At 42.8% G+C, this 6,566-nt stretch overlaps 1 pseudogene; it reads left to right on the top strand.

Annotated features, from left to right (window-relative positions):
- The first annotated feature begins 836 nt into the window (after nucleotides 1–836).
- LOC141513136 (segment polarity protein dishevelled homolog DVL-2 pseudogene) lies at nucleotides 837–3,038 on the top strand (annotated as a pseudogene).
- Nucleotides 3,039–6,566: the final 3,528 nt, after the last annotated feature.

Raw genomic sequence — 6,566 nt, 5'->3', positions numbered from 1 at the left:
GGACCAATTACATCACAGGGTGATGTCTTGATTTGTGAGGTACTTGATTAAGTGAGGAAGAGTTGCATAAAGGGGTATGCCTCACTGTCTTCCAGAGTCATCACTTTCTGGTGACAAAAGTCAGACAATATAATGATGGTCTTGGAAATTTTGATATCTCACCTATGTCTGGGCTCTTCATTGCCTTCTTGGTCATTAGAACACATTTTTCTCATTTGCCCATTCTGCCAGGAAAGTCTTCATAGACTTGGGGTAGACCCCCACCTAACTCACCGACAGATTTGAAGCTTTAAATATTTTGGAGAGAAAAGTCAAGTCAAGTGTGAAGGAGGGAGAGAGTGAAGGTGACTAAGTAAGTTTTATCATGATTTGGGTCTCAATACCCTCTTCTAGGTGACCATGGATGGAGAGAGCAATGTAATATGAAGTGTTCAATTTAGAGTGTGGGGACCTTAGGTTAAAAATCTCAACCCAGTCACATATTACTTGTGTGCTTTTGGACCAATTATTCAATCTCTATGTATCTGGACTTCTTCATCTGTAAAATGAAGGAATTTGGATTAGATGGTTTCTAATGTGCCTTCCTATTTTCTAACTATGATTCTATGGTCCTTTCTAGGTCTGATCTCAGATACTTTGGTACCATAATCAGGTTCTGAGGTTCTCTGTGATTCAATATTGTACTGTTTCATAGGTCTGGGTTTCCAAAGCAAATCTTATGATTCCTCCTCAGCACTTTGACTCTGACTCAACACACATTAAATGAATGATCTGTGCCAGACAAGACTCCTAGGATCAAGGAATTTTAAAAAGACTGAATTTCGGCGGGCGGGACCATGGCGGGCAGCGGCGCTGCTGGACTCGGCGGGGCTGGCGAGACGAAGGTGATTTACCATCTGGACGAGGAGGAGACGCCGTACCTGGTCAAGATCCCGGTCCCGGCCAAGTGCATCACCTTGGGAGACTTTAAGAGCGTCCTGCAGCGCCCCGCCGGGGCCAAGTACTACTTCAAGTCAATGGACCAGGATTTCGGAGTGGTGAAGGAAGGGATTTCAGATGACAATGCCCGATTGCCCTGCTTCAATGGGAGGGTGGTCTTTTGGCTTGTGTCCTCAGATAACTCACAGCCAGGAAATGCCCCCCATCCCCTGAAGCTCGGGCAGAACCCTCATCTCCACCCCCACCATTGCCTCCCCTCCCTCCTGAGAGGACTAGCGGCATTGGGGACTCAAGACCTCCATCCCTCCACCCTAATGTATCTAGCAGTCGAGAGAACCTGGAACCTGAGACAGAGACAGAGTCAGTGATATCTTTAAGGCGAGAGTGTTCCAGGAGGAGAGAGAGCACTGATCACGTTGGTGGAGGCCATTGACCTAGTGGTTCTTCCCGCCTGGAGCGATACCTGGCTGGTTATGAGAGTCCCTCTACTCTCCTAACTAGTGAGCTGGAGAACACCAGCCTGGGAGATTCAGATAAGGATGATACCATGAGCAGATTCAGTAGCTCCACAGAACAGAGCAGTGCCTCCCGACTCCTCAAGAGACACCATCGAAGGAGGAAACAGCCCCACCTCGACTGGAGAGGACTTCATCCTTCAGCAGTGTAACAGATTCCACCATGTCTCTCAACATCATCACAGTCACACTGAACATGGAGAAGTACAATTTCCTGGGCATCTCCATTGTGGGCCAAAGCAATGAACATGGCAATGGCGGCATCTGCATTGGCTCCATCATGAAGGGTGGTGCTGTGGCTGCAGATGGGTGAATTGAACCAGGGGACATGCTACTGCAGGTGAATGACATGAACTCTGAGAACATGAGTAATGATGATGCTGTACGGGTGCTGAGAGAGATTGTGCACAAGCCTGGACCTATTGTGTTAACAGTGGCCAAATGCTGGGATCCCTCCCCTCAGGCCTACTTCACACTCCCTCGAAATGAACCAATCCAGCCAAATGACCCTGCTGCCTGGGTGTCTCATTCAGCAGCTCCTACTGGCGCCTTCCCTGCCTACCCAGGTTCTTCTTCCATGAGCACCATAACCTCGGACTCCTCCCTGCCTGATGGTTGTGAAGGGCATAGCCTCTCTATACACACAGACATGGCATCTGTGACCAAGGCCATGGCAGCCCCTGAGTCTGGGTTGGAGGTCCGGGACCGTATGTGGCTCAAGATAAGTATCCCCAATGCCTTTCTGGGCTCAGATGTAGTAGACTGGCTTTATCACTATGTGGAGGGATTCCCTGAGCATCAGGAGGCAAGGAAATATGCCAGTGGGTTACTCAAGGCAGGCCTCATCTGACACACAGTCAACAAGATCACCTTTTCTGAACAGTGTTACTATGTCTTCAGGGACCTCAGTGGGGGCTGTGAAAGTTACCTTGTGAACCTGTCTCTGAATGATAATGATGGATCAAGTGGAGCTTCTGACCAAGACACACTGGCTCCCCTGCCTGGGGCCACACCCTGGCCTCTGTTGCCTACATTCTCCTACCAGTACCCAGCCCCACATCCCTACAGTCCCCAGCCTCCCCCTTATCATGAACTCTCATCCTACAGCTATGGAGGGGGCAGTGCTGGTAGCCAGCATAGTGAGGGAAGCCGGAGCAGTGGGTCTACACAAAGTGATGGGGGAATAGGACGGACTGGGAGACTGGAAGAATGGGGCCTGGAGTCCAAGTCAGGCAGTGGGCAGTGGTAGTGAATCAGAGCCATCGAGTCGTGGTGGCAGCCTCCACTGGGGTGAAGATTCTGGTGATGCCACCCCTCCTCCACCCAGGGGATGGGGGGGGGTGGAAGTAGCCTTCGTTCCATCCTAATCTCCATCCCTATGGGCCACCTCCTGGTGGCCACCCCCTCCCTTATAACCCCATGATGGTGGTTATGATGCCTCCTCCACCACCCCCAGCAATTCAACTTCCTGGGGCACCTCCTGTTCATGACCTGGGCTCTGTACCACCTGAGTTAACTGCTAGTCAACAGAGCTTCCACCTGGCCATGGGTAACCCCAGTGAGTTTTTTGTGGTTGTCATGTAGGACTTTTTCTATCACTTGACTAGAGTTTTCTTGTATTATTTGTGTCTTGATTTTAATTCCTAGCATATGAGTAGCCCTTCCCCCTCACATTTCTGTAGCCAAGACTCATTTTTACACCATCAGTCCAACGTGGTTTCTTTTTTTTTTTTGGTGACTTAATCCAGCCAAGAAATTGCTACCACCTTTAGTGCCTGATTTGACTCTTTTCATTAGGGTTGCAGGAGATTTTATATAATAAATTTTTTTTTAGGGGAGGAAAGGGGAAAATGTTCTTATACTTTTTGGTACTTAAAAAAGATATTTTTCTCAAATGAAGTAGCCCTGTAACAGTCCCTTCCCATCTTCTTTGTCTTTACACAAATGTTGGGGAGTAATAAAGGGTTGGGGATGATGTTGTGGGGACCCTTATTTCCACCTGGCTTTAGAATTCAGGAGCCCCAAGCAAGGGCTCCATAGCTGCCTATATTGCTATTTATTTTAGATTTTTGTGTATAAAACCCTAAATAAAGCAATAGATGGGGGAAAAAAAAAGACTGAATTTCCTTAGATGCTAGCTACAACTAGCCACTAGATGGCGATCTTGGGAATTCATTTCTCAAAAAAAGTACGGAGCATTTACTAAACTGAGCATACTCGATATTCTCTTAAACAAATCAAACTTTTAATATTAAATAAAACTCGCGTCTGAACAAATTCTTATTGTATAAAGCTATGACATAGCAGCAATTATTGTTGTTATTGTTGACCTGGACTATTAATTGATCATTTGATCCGAGGAGGGAATAGGAAATAGAACACTACGAGTCGCTACAATTGCAAGCATTTAGCTCCTCATGAATAGCTGGTATAACAAGGGCCAACAAACCTCACTTGCAAGTCACTCCTTGGCCTGTTAAGTGATTTGGTGTCATATGGATTTTTATCATCCCAAGCACTAGAGCAATCCAATTGTGAGTATTTCCTCATTACTTAACAAGATGCTACATCTTACAGTAATTAGCAAATCCAGTTTTTTTAATTAGGAATTATTTCATATTTCATCTCAAAACCTCTTATTTTCTAGGACTAATTCAGAATCCAAGATACTGAATATGCAATTTATTAACAATATAGCTGATAATGACATAAAGATGTAAAATCTGTTATATTCTAATAGATAGTAAAAACACAGTCAGAGTCACCTCAGATTTTTCCTGTGATGTACAATACTTTTTGTGCTTCTGGAAACATAGTTCCACCATTCATTTTACTCAAGATACCAAGCAACGTCTCCACTAAAGATTTAGCACCACCTGTCCCACCAAATAAAGGTTAAAACATTAAGAGAGTATCTTCCTGTTCATAATTGCTGACTTGAGCTGTGATGAATAAAGAGCTCTATTTTTACTCTAGATCATCTGCACAGAAAGATGAAATAAATGAGGAATTTGGAAAACATAAATAGCCTGCAAAGAAGAATGATACAGAAGCTAGTCAGTCAGTCAGTCAAGAAACACTTATTTAAGGTGAATTTGTACTAGACACTGAGCTAAGCACTAGGGATTCAAAGACAGTCCTCCTATTTTTGCCTCAACTTTGGGCATTTGTATATAGATAGCTGAGATTGAGCATTTTCCTAATGATTCTTCTTCTGGATTTTGTAACCTATGAATTTCTAATTTTCTCAGTTACTATCACTTTTTTTCTTTGTGCCTTTCTATAGTATATAATTCAGAAGATATGTAATCCTGCATGCATACACACACTATGTGCACATATATCCCCTTTCAAAGCTTATTAGCATTTAGCTTGATCTTATTAAGGAAAGGATTCCTAGTCATGCCACGTTGTTAGATAACAGTGAACAGGAGATGGCTTTGAAGAACCAAAGCTTAGCAGATGGTAGTAGAGAAGAGTTTGGAACACCAAAGCCAGATGTGGCAATACAAGAGAGAGTAGGGATAAAATACTCCACAAAGAGAACATCAGAAGACATGTATCACATGGGTTCCTGGTACATATGCTCTTAATGCAGGTACCCTCTCTGCACAGATTTCTGTTTCGAGCCTATAGCCACATATATTCCTTAATTGTGTACTCTCCATGTGTAGTTCATAGAAAAAGAGAATCAGAGCTTAAAGGAACCTTTTAGTCATCTAGTCTAACCCCTTCATTTTATAGAGCGGAAAATTGAAATGGAGGGTGTTTAAATACTTTGCCTAGGGTCACATAGCTAATAAATTATCTGAGACAAAATTCAAATTCAGATCTTCCTACCCGTGTGCTTCTCACATCTCCTGCTATTGCCTCCTTCCCTGTATTCTAAAATGAAATATTCCTTCACCTTGCCGAGGTCAATGTCTCTCCATGTAACCTCTATTCCATTTTCTCTCATCCTCTCCATCAGATCCCCTTTCCAATCATACTCATTCTTTCTCTAATCTTCTATTTCTCTATATGATGCCTACAGATAGATCCAAGTTTTTTTATCCTTAAAACAAACCCTCAGTAGATCCTGTCATACCTACCATCTATTATCCTTAGTCTCTTCTCTACTCATCTAAATGACTTAGAAAAAACATTCACAATTAGTGGTTACATTTGACTATAACTTTGATCTGAGGAAGGGTTCACAATCACCACTTAGTTGATCAAAGTTGTTTAGTAGCAATATAAATAGGTTCATTTTGCCTAGAGTTGCTTATGCTTTCTAGCTTTTGGAACATAGTGAAAAAATGCCAATGTGGTATTTGTTCAAGTGGGTGGCTGACAGATACAAGTCTTTCACAATTCTCTTTAATGATCTCACTCTAGACACTGCAACAGTTCTCCCTAGTTCCCATCACAAACAAGAATTCTCTTGATTTTTAGATTTGGATGTGCTATGATGTACAGGACTCTCTGTATGTATTTCTTTAAACCAGCAATTGCTACAAAAGTTATCCATCTGATTTATCATTACAAAGTAGTATGGAACCACAGATCCCAGGATTATTTTGGTGTTGTTCTGCTTCTAAAGTTTGTAATTATTACAAAGGGATGAGGATAGTTTAGTTACTATTCATCTAACAAACTATGGGCACATATTTTCCCATGGGAAACTTTGTTGCCTCCAAGTAGAACAAGTTATAAATTTGCTGCACTCAATTATCTGTTAATATTTTACCCTTTTCACCAAATATTCCACACCCTCCCCCACCCATCTGCTGAGCCTCAGTGATTCCACTCTGTCTCCATTTTTTTGGTCATTAAAATTATACAGTATTCAATTTGGGGAGTTTCTATCTTGTTCTTTTATGGAAGACATTCTATCCCTGTTAACCTGATCCAGTCCAATCCCCCCAAAACCAGCATACAGAAACAAAAACACAATGACTTCTTTCAGGACACTGAGTTGGTTTCATCTCCTTGTTACTTATATCATCCCTACCTCCTTTTGAAAGTTCAGGCTTGTCATCTGACCCAGTTAGAAATCTAACAAGAATTCTTGTTCTGCAGGATTCCATGTCATCAGAAATAACTCTCCCTTTGGTTTTATTGAGTAGAACT

The sequence above is a fragment of the Macrotis lagotis genome, chromosome 1, assembly GCF_037893015.1.
Source record: "Macrotis lagotis isolate mMagLag1 chromosome 1, bilby.v1.9.chrom.fasta, whole genome shotgun sequence".
NCBI lineage: Eukaryota > Metazoa > Chordata > Mammalia > Peramelemorphia > Peramelidae > Macrotis > Macrotis lagotis.
Note: the sequence above shows the minus strand (reverse complement) of the source record. Positions and strands in the feature narration are given on the sequence as shown.